The sequence below is a fragment of the Abramis brama genome (genome assembly GCF_963993115.1).
Source record: "Abramis brama genome assembly, chromosome: 3".
Classification (NCBI taxonomy): Eukaryota; Metazoa; Chordata; class Actinopteri; order Cypriniformes; family Leuciscidae; genus Abramis; species Abramis brama.
The window spans coordinates 48,405,952-48,428,802 of NC_139965.1; the positions used below are offsets into that span (position 1 = coordinate 48,405,952).

At 39.8% G+C, this 22,851-nt stretch overlaps 1 protein-coding gene across 13 annotated transcripts in view; it reads left to right on the forward strand.

Annotated features, from left to right (window-relative positions):
• The window catches only part of LOC311079646 (receptor-type tyrosine-protein phosphatase delta), a 687,052-nt gene that overhangs the window by 173,911 nt on the left and 490,290 nt on the right, over positions 1-22,851 (forward strand). For all 13 annotated transcript variants that reach the window (XM_084109251.1, XM_084109252.1, XM_084109253.1 and 10 more), the window contains exon 3: positions 14,664-14,687. The gene's annotated coding sequence lies outside the window, so the exon portion shown is untranslated. The remainder of the gene's footprint in view (positions 1-14,663; positions 14,688-22,851) is intronic.

Consider the following 22,851-nt stretch of genomic DNA (forward strand, 5'->3'; position numbering starts at 1 on the left):
TTCATGCGGCCCGCTACGGCGCCGTGTGGAATGGGTGATCAGAGGATCATAGTGAGGCTTCCCCGCCCGGTAACCAAACCCTGTGGGCCCCTCACTCCTCTATCACAGCGCAGCCGGTGGAGCCCCCCGTTGAGCGCGCTGGACCCTCTGTAATGGACCGACCAGCTGTTTTTATTCGGGGCTCCTCCAGAGGACAGGATGTCGGTTGCAGCATCGGAGGGTGAGCTGACCTCTGGAAATGATGACTCGGCTGCGTTATCTCCCTCTGGGAGTGTAACGTTGCCTGAGCCAGATCCAGAAACATCAGCTATGCTTAAACAGGCCACCGAGGCTGTCGGGCTCGACAGCGAAAGCATTCCTGAGCGGGCCACTCAGGGATGGAGGAGGATGCTCTTATAGTTGGTCCGATCCACTCCCTCCCCCCAGTGGAGGGCCGGGTGGAGGCTTTGTTGTGTGTATGTGACTGTTCCGCCACTGGCGCCCAAAAATAGCGGAGCTGGTGGTACCTACACTTCAAAGAAAGAGCAGTTTCCTCTGTTCCTGGGTTCAAAGATGGCCAGACTGGTGGTGTGTGACCCTGTAAAGCCTTGCACCCCTCAGCTACCTCTTGTATCGCCAGCCGGCAGTTGGGTGTGGTTTGAGGACCCGGTCACGCCTTCTCACGCACTCTCTGCTGCCATGAACAGACAGGTAAGAGTCACACTACACACTCAGACCCTGCTTCGGGCCACCTTCGGGCCTTCTGAGCTGGGTCCCTGTTTTTTGCCTAGAAGTCTGTGGTATTCGTGGTTCCCCTGCATCACTCAGTTGTAGCACTTCACGGTGCTCCTGGCTGATCCAGCGGTTCCCCCGTACCAACAGACTCGGCTTCATTAGCTGGCATTGAGTGCGTTCGAGGACCTGGTCATAAGCCTTTTTTAAAGCAACACAAAGGAACTTTTCCTCTTCGGTCGCCCTACAGGTTGGAAGCGGAATTGTCCATTACCGCTGTCGTAAATAATTTCGCCGCCCGCAGCCTACTGTCGCACGCACACTCGCTGTTTATCTAGCACTGGCTTTGGAATGAACGATGTCCACTGACAAGGTAGAGTATGTTGCATGATTTCATGAAAGTATGATGTATTGCGACATCAGAAACGAAGGAAAACGAAATAATGACTATTGTAACGCTTGACGTAAAGCAAGTCAAATTTGTAGTTTTCTTATGTCTCATTCGAACTACAGAAACGCGACCCGGTTTGGCAAACTTGCATGGTGTGGTTATAGCAGATATAGGACTGCAAAGCGAATCCAGAAGTGCCTTTCACCCTGTTACGACTTGATGAACCACTGATACGATTTTGGAAACATTATTTTAAGGTCAAAAATGTTCCTTAGTGTTGCTTTAAATAGTGAGTACCGGTAAAATGTCCTCACTAGTCTGTTGTCATGATATTTCACTATATAAGTGAAGACATTTGGTCTTCACAAGTATAGCCAAACCTGTACGCGCACACACACACACACACACACACACACTGGAGTCAGTAAATTTCTCTAGTGGCTCCAGACTGTCCAGTCATTTATTAGACGTGATCAATTATTAATCAAGCTGTTTAAAGGAGCTGCTTAGTTTTACACTTCCAGACAGAAAGCTATGTCTCCATATTGTGTCACATCAGCAGAAGTAATATATTATCATTCATGATGTATTCATCATTCATTACAGTATTGTGCTACAGTACAGTGTAGTGTGAAGTCAAGCGTTTTCATACACACACACACACATACACACACACACACACATACACACACACACACACACGTTTATCTAGCTGTTTGAATGAAGACAATATTCAATTTCAGTAACATACATACATACTGTACATACTTGTTTGTTTGTTTATTTATTTATTTATTTACCTCAGGCTCAAAGTATCAGGTCATAACTACCATATGGGAAGCACCACGAGTGAAACCCTCCAATATAAGGTTTTGTGATCAATACATTTGAATTTTGAAATTTAAAGTTTCAATGCTCAGTTACAGTGAGGAAAATAAGTATTTGAACACCCTGCTATTTTGCAAGTTCTCCCACTTGGAAATCATGGAGGGGTCTGAAATTGTCATCGTAGGTACATGTCCACTGTGAGAGACATAATCTAAAAAAAAAAAAAATCCAGAAATCACAATGTATGATTTTTTTACTATTTATTTGTATGATACAGCTGCAAATAAGTATTTGAACACCTGTCTATCAGCTAGAATTCTGACCCTCAAAGACATGTTAGTCTGCCTTTAAAATGTCCACCTCCACTCCATTTATTATCCTAAATTAGATGCACCTGTTTGAGGTCGTTAGCTGCATAAAGACATCTGTCCACCCCATACAATCAGTAAGAATCCAACTACTAACATGGCCAAGACCAAAGAGCTGTCCAAAGACACTAGAGACAAAATTGTACACCTCCACAAGGCTGGAAAGGGCTACGGGAAATTGCCAAGCAGCTTGGTGAAAAAAGGTCCACTGTTGGAGCAATCATTAGAAAATGGAAGAAGCTAAACATGACTGTCAATCTTCCTCGGACTGGGGCTCCATGCAAGATCTCATCTCGTGGGGTCTCAATGATCCTAAGAAAGGTGAGAAATCAGCCCAGAACTACACGGGAGGAGCTGGTCAATGACCTGAAAAGAGCTGGGACCACCGTTTCCAAGGTTACTGTTGGTAATACACTAAGACGTCATAGTTTGAAATCATGCATGGCACGGAAGGTTCCCCTGCTTAAACCAGCACATGTCAAGGCCCGTCTTAAGTTTGCCAATGACCATTTGGATGATCCAGAGGAGTCATGGGAGAAAGTCATATGGTCAGATGAGACCAAAATAGAACTTTTTGGTCATAATTCCACTAAACGTGTTTGGAGGAAGAAGAATGATGAGTACCATCCCAAGAACACCATCCCTACTGTGAAGCATGGGGGTGGTAGCATCATGCTTTGGGGTTGTTTTTCTGCACATGAGACAGGGCGACTGCACTGTATTAAGGAGAGGATGACCGGGGCCATGTATTGCGAAATTTTGGAGAACAACCTCCTTCCCTCAGTTAGAGCATTGAAGATGGGTCGAGGCTGGGTCTTCCAACATGACAATGACCCGAAGCACACAGCCAGGATAACCAAGGAGTGGCTCTGTAAGAAGCATATCAAGGATCTGGCGTGGCCTAGTCAGTCTCCAGACCTAAACCCAATAGAGAATCTTTGGAGGGAGCTCAAACTCCGTGTTTCTCAGCGACAGCCCAGAAACCTGACTGATCTAGAGAAGATCTGTGTGGAGGAGTGGGCCAAAATCCCTCCTGCAGTGTGTGCAAACCTGGTGAAAAACTACAGGAAACGTTTGACCTCTGTAATTGCAAATAAAGGCTACTGTACCAAATATTAACATTGATTTTCTCAGGTGTTCAAATACTTATTTGCAGCTGTATCATACAAATAAATAGTAAAAAAAATCATACATTGTGATTTCTGGATTATTTTTTTTTTAGATTATGTCTCTCACAGTGGACATGCACCTACGATGACAATTTCAGACCCCTCCATGATTTCTAAGTGGGAGAACTTGCAAAATAGCAGGGTGTTCAAATACTTATTTTCCTCACTGTATATCACCTCTAATCATAAGCTATGCTTAGAAATGTACAAAGTATAAACAATTATTTATCACTACTAAACCTAAACTTAACATTGTAAAGCACTGCATTATATTTATATTTTTAATAGAAAATAATTTTAAATAATAGAGTAAATTAGAACTATAAGTTTCAAGTTTGCTTTGTAATCACATCACAAAGAATGATGTGTGACTTTATTGTTGTTAATAATAATAATAATAATAATAATAATTTATATTTAGTGTTAAAGGTAGTGTAGGTAGGATTGTTATAAAAAACTTTTTTCCAAATTTGTTTAAACTTTTTATATATATCAATGCATAATTAAAATGTAAGTACTCTGATAAAAAGAGTATAAAAATCGAGTGACTCTAGACCGTTTAATCTGTATTAAACACAGCTCATTATTTCCATTCGGGACGAAACAAAGGATTGGCTTAGGCGACTGTCACTCTCTCGCAACCATGGCAACCACCCTTTTGCCACACAGGATCTGCCCATATGCGCGCGCACCCGTTTGATTTGAGGAATTCAAGAGGCACGGAACCTAGGAATAGCAAAACAATGGCAGAGAAAGAGCAATCAAAAATTCACATTACCGGCATATGCAGTTAGCGAAGGCAAACAAGGCAAAAAAGGAAGACAGTACTAGAAAAGGTAATGAACAAAAAGTCTTTGAATAAAACGCGTGTCAATATCCTCGGACCCTAGTTGCACGGCCTCTTGCACGACCTCCTCTGCTTCGCCCTCGACCCCGGACCTGTCCTCGAGCTGACGATGCGGTACTTGTCTCTGGAGTGTAGTCCTCATCAGAGTCAACAATGCTTTCATCATGGAAACTCTTACATGCAGAACACCATATATGTTATGAATCCATCCATCCATCCATCCATCTTCTTCCGCTTATCCGGGGCCGGGTCGCGGGGGCAGCAGTCTAAGCAGAGATCCCCAGACTTCCCTCTCCCTAGACACTTCCTCCAGCTCTTCTGGGGGGACACCGAGGCGTTCCCAGGCCAGCCGGGAGACATAGTCTCTCCAGCGTGTCCTAGGTCTTCCCCGGGGTCTCCTCCCAGTGGGACGCGCCCGGAACACCTTCCCGGGAAGGCGTCCAGGAGGCATCCGGAACAGATGCCCGAGCCACCTCAGCTGACCCCTCTCGATGTGGAGGAGCAGCGGCTCTACTCTGAGCTCCTCCCGAGTGACCGAGCTTCTCACCCTATCTCTAAGGGATCGCCCAGCCACCCTGCGGAGAAAGCTCATTTCGGCCGCCTGTATCCGGGATCTAGTCCTTTCGGTCATGACCCAAAGCTCATGACCATAGGTGAGAGTAGGAACGTAGATTGACCAGTAAATCGAGAGCTTCGCCTTGCGGCTCAGCTCTTTCTTTACCACGACAGAGCGGTACATCGACCGCATTACTGCAGAAGCTGCACCGATCCGTCTGTCAATCTCCCGTTCCATCCTTCCCTCACTCGTGAACAAAACCCCAAGATACTTAAACTCCTCCACTTGAGGCAGGAACTCTCCATCAACCTGAAGTGGGCAAGCCACCCTTTTCCGACTGAGGACCATGGCCTCGGATTTGGAGGTGCTGATTCTCATCCCAGCCGCTTCACACTCGGCTGCAAACCGTCCCAGTGCATGCTGAAGGTCCTGGCTTGATGAGGCCAACACGACAACATCATCCGCAAAGAGCAGAGACGAAATCGTGTTGTCACCAAACCTGACACCCTCCGGCCCCTGGCTGCGCCTAGAAATTCTGTCCATAAAAATTATGAACAGAACCGGCGACAAAGGGCAGCCCTGCCGGAGTCCAACATGCACCGGGAACAAGTCTGACTTACTGCTGGCAATACGAACCAAGCTCCTGCTTCGGTCGTACAGGGACCGGACAGCCCTTAGCAAAGGGCCCCGGACCCCATACTCCCGGAGCACCCTCCACAGGCTGCCACGAGGGACACAGTCGAATGCCTTCTCCAAATCCACAAAGCACATGTGGACTGGTTGGGCAAACTCCCATGAACCCTCTAGCACCCCGTAGAGGGTATAGAGCTGGTCCAGTGTTCCACGGCCTGGACGAAAACCACACTGTTCCTCCTGAATCCGAGGTTCTACTATCGGCCGGATTCTCCTCTCCAGTACCCTGGCATAGACTTTCCCAGGGAGGCTGAGAAGTGTGATCCCCCTGTAGTTGGAACACACCCTCCGGTCCCCCTTCTTAAAAAGAGGGACCACCACCCCGGTCTGCCATCCCAGAGGCACTGTCCCCGACTGCCACGCGATGCTGCAGAGGCGTGTCAGCCAAGACAGCCCCACAACATCCAGAGACTTGAGGTACTCAGGGCGGATCTCATCCACCCCCGGTGCCTTGCCACCGAGGAGTTTCTTGACTACCTCGGTGACTTCAGCTTGGGTGATGGACGAGTCCACCTCTGAGCCCTCAGCCTCTGCTTCCTCAATGGAAGACGTGACAGCGGGATTGAGGAGATCCTCGAAGTATTCCTTCCACCGTCCAATGACATCCCCAGTTGAGGTCAACAGCTCCCCACCTCTACTGTAAACAGCGTTGGTAGGGCACTGCTTCCCCCTCCTGAGGCGCCGGACGGTTTGCCAGAATCTCTTCGAGGCCAGCCGATAGTCCTTCTCCATGGCCTCACCGAACTCCTCCCAGGCCCGAGTTTTTGCCTCCACAACCACCCGGGCTGCAGTCCGCTTGGCCTGCCGGTACCCGTCAGCTGCCTCAGGAGTCCCACAAGCCAACCAGGCCCGATAGGACTCCTTCTTCAGCTTGACGGCATCCCTTACTTCCGGTGTCCACCACCGGGTTCGGGGATTGCCGCCTCGACAGGCACCGGAGACCTTACGGCCACAGCTCCGAGCGGCCGCTTCGACAATGGAGGTGGAGAACATGGTCCACTCGGACTCAATATCTCCAGCCTCCCTCGGGATCCGGTCGAAGCTCCGCCGGAGGTGGGAGTTGAAGATCTCTCTGACAGGAGACTCGGCCAAACGTTCCCAGCAGACCCTCACAGTACGCTTGGGTCTGCCGAGTCTGTCCAGCTTCCTCCCCCGCCATCGAATCCAACTCACCACCAGGTGGTGATCAGTTGACAGCTCCGCCCCTCTCTTCACCCGAGTGTCCAAGACATAAGGCCGGAGGTCAGATGAAACGACTACAAAGTCGATCATCGACCTACGGCCTAGGGTGTCCTGGTGCCACGTGTACTGATGGACACCCTTATGCTTGAACATGGTGTTCGTTATGGACAAGCTGTAACTAGCACAGAAGTCCAATAACTGAACACCACTCGGGTTCAGATCAGGGGGGCCGTTCCTCCCAATCACGCCACTCCAGGTGTCACTGTCGCTGCCCACGTGGGCGTTGAAGTCCCCCAGTAAAACGACGGAGTCCCCAGTCGGAGCACTTTCCAGCACCCCTCCCAGAGACTCCAAGAAGGCCGGGTACTCTGCACTGCCGTTTGGCCCGTAGGCACAAACGACAGTGAGAGACCTATCCCCGACCCGAAGGCGCAGGGAAGCGACCCTCTCGTTCACCGGGGTAAACTCCAACACATGGCAGCTGAGCTGGGGGGCTATAAGCAAACCCACACCAGCTCGCCGCCTCTCACCATGGGCAACTCCAGAGTGGTGAAGAGTCCATCCTCTCTCGAGGAGTGTGGTTCCAGAGCCCAAGCTGTGCGTAGAGGTGATCCCGACTATCGCTAGTCGGAACCTCTCAACCTCACGCACAATCTCAGGCTCCTTCCCCGCCAGCGAGGTGACATTCCACGTCCCTAGAGCTAGTTTCCGTGTCCAGGGATCGGGCTGTCGAGGCCCCCGCCTTCGACTGCCGCCCGATTCTCTAAGCACCGGCCCCTTACGGTCCCTCCTGTAGGTGGTGAGCCCACGGGAAGATGTTATGAATCTTACACGAAATTCATCTTCATCACAGTGTAAATGATGGTAATGGAAAAACGTGTATCATGCAACCTGTTTTAAGCTTTGCCTTATAGATAACTAGCTCGTTAGCGAATCAAAAAATATATATTTTAAACTTTACCAATATCAATATGCTAGCTTGATAGTGAGTACTAAAATACATCTTATTTGTTTATCTTCATAATGATAAAGTTTGATTTTTTTTATTACATGTGATTCTGACATGATGTCACTACATGCACTGCGCTCCTTCCTCTCTGCTCGTCTCAGGTAAATAATGCATCTTCAGCTCAGTGGTCGGCGTCGCGCGTTCATGTGTTTTGGGGGCGTGGCTTTGGAAGGAGCCCAGAAGGGAGGGGGTGGAGTGAATGGAAATAATGAGCTGTCTTTAAAACAGTCGTGAGAGGTCTACAGACACTCGATTTTTATACTTTCTTTTTCAGAGTACTTACATTTTAATTATGTTTTGATATATAAATAAAGTTTAAACAAATTTGGAAAATAAGTTTTTTATAAAAATCCTACCTACAATACCTTTAACATTCTGAATCTTTTGAATTTTTGAATTTGAATGTACAGAAATGTCTAAACAAAGACCTTGACCAAATATCATTGCATTACAATCATTGTGTAGTCAATATTGTTTGTGCTTTGCGCCCAGAAAATATTTTATCTGCTAAATAAATAAAATTTCCCTCATAATATGTTACTTTCAATACTTATGATGTCATACTTTCAAATATGATGTCAGAAACACTGTAAGATAGCAGGATTGAACAAAAACTGAGGGACAAAGAATCATTCTGGACCAAGAACAAATGTAGGATTGGACTTGAATTTGTCTATGGGGATTTGTTTGGATGGTTGGATTGTTGTAGTTTACTATTGGTGGATCTCATGTGAGTGACAGGTTGTCCTGCCCTCACGCCATCAGAGAAGAGAAGATATGTGGCTGCATGAGGGAGGAGAAGTTATTTTATTAAATATCACGAGAAACATGTATTTAAAAACAATATGATGTTCACAGATTAATCATACACTGCAATATTCCATACAAAAATAAGAATGGTCCATTTTGACTTTAAAATTCAGTGTCCAGTTAATGAGTAATAAATGAGATAGCAGTGATGACTGACATGTCTACTGACTCCAACTCAGACTAACAGCCTGCGGTTCTTCACAAGTGAATAAAGACATTATTGAGTCTCTTTGGGACATTTTATGCTTTTGAGGACAAGTTGTTCTTCGAGTTGTTTTTAATGAGGCAACTTTTTGCAATATCATCCCCACAAGTATTACTCGACACACACACACACACACACACACACACACACACACACACACACATTCTTGTACATCTATCTTTATGATGACTTTCATTGACACAATGCAATCTCTAGCCGCTTACCCTAACCTTACCCATCGCAACTAAGTGCCTAACCCGAACCCGAACCCTAAACCTACCCTTAACCTAATTATAACCTTATCCCTAAAACCAAGTCTTGACCCTCAAACAGGCCTTTAAAGGGGTCTCAGAAAGCGAGGACCGGCCAAAATGTCCTCGCTTTACTTTCTTTGTCCCCACTCCAATGGTCTAAAACTCAAACTGGTCCTCGCAGAGAGAAAGAGAGAGAGAGAGAGAGAGAGAGAGAGAGAATAATAAAAAGAGAATTTCAGAACTAATATTCTGCTGCTGTTCATTTGCATCATGTTTAAAATGGCGCAGAAATTCATAAACACAGTAAGAAATGGATCAAACATTAATACAGCAGAGAAGGCGAAATCCCTGAGCTTAGCATTTATATGACACATTATCCAAATGAGACGAGGTAAACATAAAGCTTATATTTCCCCTCGAACAGAACTGCTGGAAAATACATGTAAGCAAAAATAGTCAAGTCAAACTATCAGCGTTAATAAATGAGTGTGGAGGAAAAGCCTGTGATTCACTGATTCACTTCTGTTGCCCGTTTCACCTGCTAATCGATCAGTGTGTGTGTGTGTGTGCGTTCCCCGGTAGGGACTTCACCCTGAATGCACATACAGACTTATGGGGACTCGTGTCAATGTGGGGACATAAATTGAGGTCCCCATGAAGAAACAGGCTTATAAATCATACATAATTAGTTTTTTTTTTTTTTTTTTTTTTTATGTAAAAATGCAAACAAAAATCTGTGATGGGTAGATTTAAGGGGAATATACAGAATATACAGTTTGCACAGTATAAAAACCATTCCGTCTATGGAGAGTCCCCACAAAGATAGTAAACCAGACGTGTGTGTGTGTGTGTGTGTGTGTGTGTGTGTGTGTGTGTGTGTGTGTGTGTGTGTGTGTGTGTGTTGTTCAACAGAATACTCTCTCAATAAAGCATCAGTTTACGGGGGAGTTTTAGCAAGTGATCAGACCAAAATTATGACTGTCTCAGACAAAAACATCTATTTGTCTATTTGATCTGGATCTATCAGGATAGATGTCAGTATACATGTGTGTAGTATATAGTCTGTAGATTGTCAAATGGATTCTCAGAAAGTCCATTATTTCCCTCCAACGAAAATAAAGTAAGTGTTTAAAGTGACCAAATGGAAGCATGTTCTGAACACAGTGAATTCAGTTAATCCTGTTTCTGAGCTGCGTGGCTTATTAGGAACAACAGAGATCAATGGAGCCATTCCTTATGAGCCCACTTGAGAAAATAAAGTGATATTTCAGGATTATAATTACAGACCGAGCATTAAATATTATTATGAATTCTTAAATATTTCCATTTAATGTGATTATCAAGTTTTAAATCTTTTGTGTTGTTCTACTGCATACATCTTTGTCAGTCTCTCTCAGTGCCATGATGAATCTCGCTTTAAAGGATTCAATGAAAAAAAAAACAAAAAAAAACATGAATCTCATAATTACATCGAATTGCCCATTTTGTGATGCTCTTGATACTATTTTTCATATGTTTTGTGACTGCCCTAGACTTGATCCTATTTTTGAACTGTTGAGAAAAATAATAACAAAATTAGGGTTTCTGTATACCAATAGCTTATTTATATTGGGCTGTTATTATAAGAAATCTTTACGAGAACAATGTGTAGGCTACTTGCTAATTTTGTCATTGGTCAAGCTAAATTAGCAATTCTGAAATCTCATCAGGAAAATAATGCAGGAAGAGACATTTGTATGGTGGCATTGTTCAGATCCTTAGTGGAAGCACGAGTGGTTATAGAATATACATATTACAAGCATGTTAATAATGTTATTTTCTTTAAATGGAGATGGTGTGTTAAGGAAGCACTGGTTTCAGTGAATGAGTATGGGGGGTTGGGTTTTAATTGGTAATGATTTTTTTTTTAATGGGTGATTTATAATTGAATGTGTTAAGAACATGGTTTATATATGTTTATTTATTTATTAAAAAATGTGTGTTTGTGAAGTGAAGGAATAATGTATATCTACATTTTTATGTAGAATAAAGAGGTTGTAAAAGTCAAAGTCTCTCTCTCTCTCTCTCTCTCTCTCTCTCTCTCTCTCTCTCTCTCTCTCTCTCTCTCTCTCTCTCTCTCTCTCTCTTATTTTTATTGTGGTTTGGATTTGGTCCAACAGCCATTTTGGCTCTATACAGTTAAAGGCAGCTGGTTTAGTTAACGGTCTACTGGTCAGGTTAAAGTGAAACATGCACTGAGGGAATGCTCGCTGTCACATGTTAATTGAAACACAATCACAGCAGACGTGTACTTAATCTGCGCTAGATGAGACTCGCATCCAAACAGTGCTGAGCATAACATGACTGCACTCAGATTATTGTTCTGAGGTGATGTGTGACAAATAATCTCTTTACAGTTCAATTGAATGTACAATTCTCGAAGAGTGGTTAATTGAAAAGCATACAAAATGAATCGTGCTAATTGTGCTGCTAACTAAGAGTAAGTATGGAAGAATCAAGTGGCTGTTTTGCAAAAAAAAAAAAAAAACCTTTATAATAATGCATTAGCATTACTTTGTAAACTGCATGTGATCAGCTAAAGAAGTAAGACCTGTTTTCCCCCATTCAATAGTAGTAAACAACAACAAAAATAAAATGATGCTGATTATTAATCACTTTTTTATTTTATTTTTGTATCATTAAAATTATATAAAAAAATACATAAATATATTACTATTGTACTGTAAAAAAAAAAAAAAAAAAAAAAAAAAGTAAACAATAATAATATTAATACATTCTCAGAAAAAAAAAAGGTACAAAGCTGTCACTGGGGCAGTACCCTAAGGTATAAAAGTCTTTATAACTTACCCAGATAGCAAGCACCTATGAAACAATGTTAAATCAATGTTAATGTGTCAACGTTAACCGCACTGAATCAACATCACTTTTGCACCCACAATTAATGTTGATTTGTTTTTTGCAATTTCATTATTGAATCAATGTTACAATGTAATGTTAGTTCAACAACTGGTTAAACACTCTCAGAAAATGAAACACAACAACTACAACTGACTTAAAGCCACACAGCCTGAAATCAACTGCAAATAAAAGAAGACAAGACATCTCTCAATATTTCAGCAGAAGTTCTTTTTGAGAATTAACAGAGGTTTAAATGTTAAAGTTTTATTGAAAATGTATACGCATTTCCTTGAGTTGGACAGTTTGACTCTTGGCTCTTAATATGAGTTTGTGGTCTTTGTACCAGTTTACCAAAAACAGAAACAGTTTCTGGGTTCCTTTGCAACAAATTATGTGTTTTGGTAAACACTGTTACAAAGACCACAAACTGACATTAAAAGCCAAGAGTCAAACTGCCCAACCAAAGGAAACACAGATCACCATAATGGTGACATTTCAATTAAACATCAACATCTAACCCTCTGTTAATTCTCAATAATAACGTCTGTAGATGAACGGCAGAAGTAAAGTCAATCTGGTTATTAAGTGAAGCTGGTATTACTCTTTTTGGAGTTGTTTAATCCTCCTCTGCTGAGATATTAAGATGTAAAAATGTAAATGTATTGTCTTATTTTATTTGCAGTCGATTTCAGGCTGTGTGGCTTTAAGTCAGTTGTAGTTGTTGTGTTTCATTTTCTGAAAGTGCAAGCATGATGATGAACCAACATCACATTGTAACATTGATTCAATGATGAAATTTCAGCATTTTTTTAACATTAATTGCAGGTACAAAAGTGATGTTTATTCAATTCGTTTAACATTGACACATTAACATTGGTTTAACATTGTTTCAATGATTCCTTGCTATCTGGGTAAGGTGCAAAGATGTAGCTTTTCACTTTTGTACCTTAGGGTACTGGCCCAGTGACAGCTTTGCACCTTTTTTCTGAGAGTGTATTAATAATAATAATATTATTATATTTTACATGACAACATGAACATTACAATAGTAATATTTATGCCTGTCTTAATTTCTTCATTTTCAAAAGTGTATTTGAATTCATCAAGCTTTCACTTTGGTGGAAAAGCCTCTCTTTTGTTGATGGCAGGTTTATAAACAGATGTATATATTGTCATTACAAATTTTGGAAGGTGACTTGCGTTTTTAAATTCATGTTTTACTGTAAACCGAATCGCTCTGAGACATTGAAAACACTGGATCATGAGCTGCTCACATATAAATGCATTAAAAAAAATACTGAATCAGACCGTTATTATTTAAATTTGATTACATTGAATAGCCTATAAAAGAAAATTGTTCTGAGTTTGCAAAACTTCACAAAACCCATTAAACTGCAAATCAATGTGATTTAATGTCAGCCCCAAAATTAACATCTCTATTTAGAAATGAATTAATAGGAAATGTAAAGACTAATGGGATTACTGTTCAGAGAGATTAATAGATTAATTAAATTAATAAGTGCTTTTAGAAAAGCTCATTGGTGATCAGTAACAGTATATTCAGTATATCAGTTTCTTCATGATAACTCGTTCTAGATTGTTCTGCCTGTATGGGTGATTTATTCATGAAATATTTTAAAATAAGTAATTGATTTTGTTTGATAGTTTTGTAGCAAAATGTTATTTTTCCCTACAAAAAAAATGCAAAAATGTAATTTTTCATACAATCAACAATCGTAAAGTAAATTAAAAGTAAGTCTGAGTTTTTTTGGTTGTTTCAGTGAATTGTCTTTAATGAATGCTCAATCAGATATATTTATGTGCACGTGTGTGTTTGTGTTACACAGATCATAACTTTGTTTCATGTATTGGTGTAAATCTACGGCAGTGCGCTGGCATTCACTGCAGGTCTTTGTTTAGAGGTCACAGGTAAAATAATTCAGAAAGGAGCTTTGCATGAAAGGTGAGAATGAGGAACGAGGATTTTCTTTTTCTTTTGAGTGTGTTTTTTTAAGGGATAATCTGATTATGGAATCTTTGTTCTTGAGCTATGTTGTCTCTGTGGAACCTTCAAACATGAGTGACATAAAGAGAAATCTCACATTTATTAAGCACCAGAATGAATAAATATTACTCTCTCTCTCACACACACACACACACACATACACATACAGAATTAACAGCATAGACTTGGATTTGACTTGGACTTTTTTACTGGTAATTTTTGCCTTTGAAATAGTTTTAGCTAACAGTAATAACCCTTAAAAGACACCTGGACTAATGCTTGTGTGAAGGATTTTCTCTCAGGATGTCATTACGGTGAAGCTGCTCTCTGGCCTCCTTACATAATGAGTCTAGAGTGACCTATTAAATATCTGGTCACACACACACAAACACATTCACTCGCTCTCATTGTATTTGACTTTCCTCTTCCTCTAGTTTCCTCTTGCTGTCGTTCTTAAGAATTGAACAGTGACATCTCAAAATGAGACATAAATCGAGCTCAAAATGAATAGTTAGAGCAACGAAAGTCTCCCAGAGACTCGTGGCAAATATTAATGTAACCTGAGCAAATGCCAAAACAGAGAGAAAGATAAATGAGGTTTTGTAGGTTCAGGAGCGTTTGTGTTCTTACAGGCTATGGTCATTATTCACAATGTTCCCTTGTTTACTTCATTTGCTCATTTGCTGATATTTCTTTCTTTTTTTTCTTCCCCCCTTTCTCTCTTTATTTGCTTGCAGATGTGACCAAGAGTTTTCAAAAAGGTAAGACATGCTCTTTGTTACATTCATTCTGATGAATATAAATGACATAAACATTAAACACAGTGCTACACAGGCATGACACTTATCAATGGCAAAATGTGATCTTTTTTCCTTCAAATATTGCTCTTCAAAGATGCTAAAAGTGAAAAAGCAAAATATATATATATATATATTTAATGAATTTAATTAAACTTTTTAATTAAAAAAGGGTTCCACTTTATATTAGGTTTCTGTACCAGCATTTAAATTAATAATTTGATACAATGCGCTTATTGTGTGTACAGATATGTTTTTACATTGTACTCATATTATTAAAAACACCTGCATGTAATTACAGCTGTAATTAATTTCTGTAATGACATCTATAATTGTTGAGCCTTCCCTTACACCTTAACCCACCCTTAAACCAATACCACTTAACCTGTCCCTAACCTTAACCGTATTCTACTCGTATTTGGCAATACAATATGAACACAATATTGTTAGTACATAGTAGTCAAGGACACCTAATATAAAGAATGACAAAAAAAAAATAAAAAAAAAATACACCTGTTATGTTCGGGTCGAAATAACCTGTGTAGACTTCAGTGTAACTTCAGAAAAGGCAGAGCATTCTCATATTTTGTACATGAAAATTGCTTAAATTTATCTAGATATTTTCACAATTGGCTATATCACCACCTTTATGCACTCTAAAAACGTTTACTATGATTTACTCCAATTTATTTTATTTTTTTGGTGAAACATTTTTTTACTCTTAAAAATATTGATTACATTTTAAAGCAGTGAAATCAATTACATAAAATGTAAATGTAAGAAAAAAAAAAGTTGATCTGATTAACTGCATTTTGTATATTAAATAAAATTGAGCAGAAATAATTGGGGGAAAACATTTAAAAAAACAATATTTATGAGTAATATTAACTGTTTTTATTTATGAGTAATATAATCTTTTTTTTATTTCCTCTAAATCTTTGTAAAATATTCCATACAACCACCGGTACATGACATTGGCCTTTATTGTCGATGAGTACAGCAATACAACATATTTACACTGTTTTAACATCATGTATACAATATTGTCCACATTTAAACTCATGTAACAAACATTTTAGAAGTAAAAAATTAAACATTTAAACATTCAAGTGTAATCAACCGGCCTGTTATCACATTTCCACGTATCAGCGCTGGTTCTCGTGCCTGAGATTGACTCGCACTCTGCGGGTGAACTTCTAACTTTAGACCGCCATCCTGCGTTTCACTCATTGCCAAAATATGCTGCGACGCGACTGACTCCATCACCTGCCAATAAACAAACAGTGCACAGTTCTGAGGACATTTTATCATCCACATTAATTATATTTATTATCTTTATGAATAAAGTCGTGTGTTTTATGCAAGGCGTTTCAATCACGCGAAAAGACAGGCGCAACACTCATTTAGGTGTCACATTGCGCCTCTGTATGTTGTTTTGCATTATATAAAATGATTTAAAGCACAGTAATGATTTTATAGATAAAATGAAACATACACACACCTGAATTTCACTGAGGAAATGCACCAATTCTGCGACGCTGAGTAGAGAGAACTGTTCTGGAGACTGAAGAGGGTTCAAGCCCGCGCTCACTCAACCGTTGAGTTGTCTTCAAGTCAGAGGGTGGGGGAGGGGTGCATTGTTTTTGATTGAGTAAACTTACTCAATTTATTAAGAGTGTGTTAAATATATTAATAATATTAATGTGAATTAAGTAATATTTGTGGTTCTTAAAACAGATCAGTTTAATTATCCATTCTCAAATACTTTGATATAAATGTCACAAATATATTAAGTGCAAAGGTGTCAAGTACAAATACTTTGTTGCCTTACTTGAGTAGAAATTTGGGGTATCTATACTTTACTTGAGTAATTATTTTTCAGCCGACTTCAATTATTTTGGTATGTTCAACTCAAACCATCAAGTCAATTATATTCAGAGATTTTATTGAATTAATAAAGTTAATTATTATACTGTGATATTTACTAAGCCACTGAATTATTTTTTAGAGTGTGTCTGTAGTGACATTGCATTTGATCAATACAAACACGTATACTGTTAGAACAGATAGGTAACGGAAACTGAGAATACTCACACATTTTAGGCATTTCAAATAAATAATAACTGTGATTTTTATATTCTGAAACGTAAAAAAAAAATCCTATCACCCAAAGAACTATTGAATGAATGAATGAATGAATGAAAGAACAAACGAACGAACAAATAAATAAATAAATAAATAGATAAAAGCTGTGTGTGTGTGTGTGCATTTGTTGTTCAGGTATACCCTACGTTATGGGGACAAAATGTCCCTACAAAGATGTCTATATCTGAAATCCTTGACATTTTGTGGTCCTCATGAGGAAAACTGCTTATAAATAAAATTACAGCTCTGGGCTTTAAATATGAATTGTATTAAAATGTAAATATGTACAAAACAATTATTATAAAATAATGAATTGTAAATTAATCTTTATTTTCCCAGTAAAATATATCAAGGAAATACAGATTATTAATCAAAATAATGATTTCTCATTGGAGTATGTGGATATTTGGGCACGTCAAATGTGAAATAATGTTTGATGCGTCAGAGATGGATGCAGTGTCTCACATTACAAACAAAAGCACTTTTGCTCTGTGCAATATTTACATGTGCCTGCAGCAAGAGCTTTTTTTCACCTGTACGTGTGAACGCGCTCTGCGTGCGGCCATCATGCCTGGCTGAACAGGAAGTCTCGAGTGACTCTGGGGTCACGGGACGGATCGGGCTGGAGATATTCCCAGCCTCTAGAGCCCCTTTGTGTTCCAGTTGCTCGACTCTCCACAAAAAAATCAATCTGCAAACTTTCTCCAACCACCATTACAGATCCGGATCAGTGACCTATTTACAGTAGAGCTCAACACCTGCTGGAAACAAAATGGTGCCGAAGTTTCCAGGGAGCGTGGAGGGGAATCTCTCTCTCTCTCTCTCTCTCTCTCTCTCTCTCTCTCTCTCTCTCTCTCTCTCTCTCTCTCTCTCTCCTCTCTCTCTCTCTCTCTCTCTCTCTCCTCTCTTCTCTCTCTCTCTCTCTCTCTCTCTCTCTCTCTCTCTTCTCTCTCTCTCTCCTCTCTCTCTCTCTCTCTCTCCTCTCTCTCTCTCTCTCTCTCTCTCTCTCTCTCTCTCTCTCTCTCTCTGTGTTTGGAAACAGAGGCCAGAAAACACACCGACAGAATCAGAGGAGAGGGCAGTGAAACCCCTGGATGGAGTGAATAATAAGGGCCCAGGGGAGAAGAACAGATGGACGTTTAGAGAAAGGGAGAGAGAAGAGAAAGAACGAGAGGGAAGATTGTCAGACATGATGCCAAAACTCTGCAGGGGACACACACATACTCAATGCTCATTAGAGTGGCATGATTCTGAAGTTTGGTGGGAATTTCAGAAGGTTAAAGATGATATCATACTGTTTACTGTTTTCATCCCATTTTTAATGTACTAGACTAGATCAGGACAGCACTCTAAGGCAAAACAATTAAGACATGACTGTATTTGGCATTTGCCTGTTTGAGACCCAAGAGGATTCTGATCCAAGCTCAGATCCGAGCTGATTCTGTTCTGAGATCAGAACCAAAGTGATTCTGTTATGAGATCAGACCTAAGGTGATATGATATCAGACCTGAGGTGATTCTGTTATGAGATCAGACCCAAAGTGATTTTGTTATGAGATCAGACTTGAGGTGATTCTGAGATCAGATGTTATACATTTGCATTTCTATTTATGCGTTTAATAGATGTTTTTATCCAATAATACTTTCATTGTATTGATGATATACAGTACTGTGCAAAAGTCTTAGGAATGTTAATATCCCCCCCCCCCCCCCAATAAAAGGTTTTAAGTCAGTTATTTAAATCTTTGGCTGTAGTTGTGTCAGTAGGAAATATCAGTTTATATTTCAAACATTCTTTTTGCCATTAATTGTAATAATCCAGTGAGATTTGTATATGCACAAGGAGTCCTGACAACAGCCAGGATGATCTGATCTCACCATCATCGATTCCATCTGTGATTACATGAAGAAACAGAAAAAACTGAGACAGACTAAATCCAGAAGAACTGCGGGAACGTCTCCAAGATGCTTGAAGAAACCATATTAACATGCCTAAGACTTTTGCACAGTACTGTACATTTTATCAGATCATGCATTCCCCGGGAATCAAACCCACGACCTTCACACTGCTAACACCTAGCTCCAGTTTGGGCTATTAGATGGTTCCTCCGGGATCTGAGATCAGATCAGATGTGGTTCTGGCAGTGAGAGAGGGGTGTGTGAGGTATTATCACATTACTTTAGTAAAAATTTGTTTCCAACTAGGGCTGTGCGATTAATCGCAATTGCTTTCCGATTTCAATTTTGGCTTCCAACGATTAAGAAAACAAGACAATTGAGGTTAAACGATTATTGTGCCGCTGCCGCATTCCGTCTAGCGCACCTTCCTTTCCTTCAGAGCGGTGTGCTTTCGTTCCTCCCTAAAAGCCCAAACTTAACATCCAAATCAGCCAAATAAGTGAGTGTTCTAAAATGCGGGACATGTTTGATATTAAACAGTGATATTAAAAGTGCATTAAGCCGCAAAAGCGCGTACACACAAAAATGTCAAAATATCTTTTGGGAATATTCACATAAACACAGTGGGTTATGTCTTAAGGCAGTGGTTCTCAACTGGGGTGTGCGAGATGACAGAGGAGGTACACGGACAAAATGCTGAGTTTTGCCGTTCATTTAATTCTACCCCACATTAAAATAACATGAAAACTGAGCTTGTATTTCTAGCAGGTAAAATGACATAAATACATGGCATCCAATCAAATTACCTCATCTTTTGCGTTCAAAACTGACTGCATCCACACAAGCAGTGAGCATATGATAGGTTGTGTGCAGAGTGTCTGCCTTTGCAAATCAATGTACCTTTGTAAATGTGTGGATTTAGAACTTAACTAAGAACAAATATAGACACAGACTGTGCATAGAGATCGATTTAAGATTCAAACTCTCTCCGGTGCAAAAACATACCCTGTGTGAGTTCTTGTTTTTAATGTTGATCATAAATTATACAAGCAAGAATGTAATGTTTTGCTGTATCAGTATTCGTTTTTGCTCAAGTATTGATAATTGTGAAATGTCACTGATATTTAAAATAAGACTTGATTATTTTTGCTTGAGATCGTGATGTCGCTCACGAATAAACGTGTTAAATAATTGTGATTTCAATATTGACTAAAAAATCCTGATTATGATTTTTGCCAGAATGTGTTTATTTAACCTTCATATTGTTAAGCTACTCTTAGAAATATCCTGCAGTTCAGTTTTCACTACAAAGAGAGGGAGGGGAGGGGAGGGAGGGGAGGGGGGGAGGGGGGGGGGGGGGGGGGGGGGGGGGAGAGAGGGAGAGAGGGAGAGGGAGAGGGAGAGGTGGGGGGTTTGGTCTCCAGGGTCCAGGCCTCTTCCTTTTGTCTCTATTTTTAGAATCTGTAGAAACTTGTGGAAATGTGAGTTGAAGCTGTTTTCTGTAACCTGCTCTCTGCACAGCTCATGTTATCAGCTGTTTTAATGGAACTAATGCATTTCCCCTCATTTCTCTGGTAATTAATAAAGACCGGTCAGAGTGATTTGAGGAAACACTGGCCTCACAAGGATTAAAACATTTAATTACATAATCACAAATGTTAATAATGGAGTGTATAGGCCAAGTAAGATTGCACAAGCTTATTAAGCTTCTCCAGAGCTCTGAAATATCAGCAATACCAAAGGCCAACATTTCTGAAATTAATACCAGGGATATTTCTAGGACAGCTTTTAGAAATGTATATCACTGAAATTCATACTTTTTTAAAAGTAAAAGTTTTACTTTTACTTTTGCTTCACTACATCACATTTCCTTGTTATTTCGAGCTGAAGAAATCACCCATTCTGAGACACAAGAGTGATGTCCAATTATTGAAGGAGCTGATTCTTCCCAATAAACCTGTTGAATTGGTTTACAAATTGCACTGGACAATTCATTTGCGAATCAGTTTGATATAATTGCAGCTGTTATCACTGATTCTATGATTCGATCAAAACCAGCCAAGAACCAGGATATTGCCGGAACTTGAATGTGCGTACAACTGATGCCGTGGAAAGTTACGAACGCTGAATTTTAGTACTGATTATTGTAAATGAAAATCATATTTAGTGTCAATTAACCCTTTTGCATCCTTATTGACATTTTTTTTTTTTTTTTTTGACTTTGCAATTTGGTAGAGGTGGGAATCTTTTGGTACCTCACGATTCGATTCAAATCGATTCTTGAGGTCACAATCTGTTTAAAAATCGATTCTCGATTTTGAATCAAATTTCGATTCGATATGTGCATAGATTGTGTCACTTTTCTTATTTGACTGCGGTAGACAGTTTAATAGGTCTAGAAGGAAAATAATCCTACTGAATTAAATGTGAACCTTGAAATTTATTTAGTTTTTCTTACCATTTTAGTCAACCAATATTATAAAACAAATGCCCTCTAAGCTCACTACAATCATTACACACAGTCTTAATTAAGCAAGGCAAGCAATTTTATTTTATTTTTGATATTAAAAATAGGAACAAAGAAGCAAATTACAAACAATAGGACAAATACAATAAAAAAAATATATACAAATGAAACAAACTTTAAGTGTTTCAGGTACAGTAGCATATGTTTAATTAACATGTAGTAAGAAATACTACCGAAATTGAATAATCAAATGTAAAAATAAAACTGTATGAATTAAATATAAATTCATACACGTCCAATTTTCTCCCTTTTGTTTTCATTTGCGTAGGACATAACAGACTCTGTTTACATCGAATGTTCCACAGTCCACCCGATGTGCATTTTGACATAATTGTGTGTGTAGCTGTGAAAGAGAACTGAATTCGAGATCGCATGCTGTGCTGTGCTGTGCTGATGCTGTGCGTCAGCGCGAGCAGCACATTGAGTCCTTGTTCGCGGCTTATTGTGATTAACATCAATAACTTTAAGTAACTTTAAGTAGTACTGCGAAGTTAAAGAAGTGTAACACTTTAGAAAACCGATTTTTGAAATCTGTGAATCGATGCAAATCGGTAGAAGATGAATATATTCATATATAAATCGATTTTTTCAATTTGGCACAAGTGTGTATTTTTATTGGAATTGTTGTACCCCCCCCCCATTTCCTTTAATAAATCTATTTTACACTAGGTACATTAAATAATAGTTACACTCAGGACCTTAAAGAAAAAATGTCCCCATTGAAACACCATTAAAAAAAAAAAAAAATGTTTTTTTTATAAAACTTTTTTAATTTTTTTATCTCAGGGCCATTTATTTATAAAATGATGCAATCTTTGTTAATAGGCTTTCGTTATGTTGGCAAATCTTTTTACCAGATACTGTGCCATCTCAGGTTTGGCCTATAAAGCAAATACTCGCTTTACTCCTGTTTTCTGCTTCTGCGTATTATAAATTATGCAGCTATAATTGTGTTCGTTACTGTGGCCAAGGTTTTTTATTTTTATTTTTTTAAATGAGACCAAACGTAAGTTTGTGCTCCAAAGCTTCAAATTTTTATGAGAGTTTTTTGACATGGATATTTTTGTCCTCTAAGGACCTCAGAGTAACTTTGTTAAATTGGTAAGAGGACAAACACTTTTTCCACAGAGGATTTTTTTTTTCTGTTACATCATCCATGCAATTATGAACCAGAAATGTACCTTCTGAGAAAAGCCCCAGGGTGTGTGTGGACCTCTGGTCACTGTATTATAACCTCAGTGGAAATCTGCCTAGAGGTCTGTGCTGATCCACAGCAGGCTATTCAGACAAGCTTTAGTGTGTTAAACACACCATGGTGCAAGTGCGGTTTTACATCTAGATTGCATTACTGCTCCAATTTTAGCTCTACTAACATGCCTTGGACAAAAAATAGATGATGCTGATATATGAGAGTGTATTACACTGGTACATTATTAGGCATGCATGATGCTGTTCTTTAAAGGTCCCATTGCATGGGTTTTTTTATTATTTTAGAATGTTTCCTGGGGTGCCCTTATAATGTTAGTATGTTTTTTAGATCAAAAGTTGTTATAATTT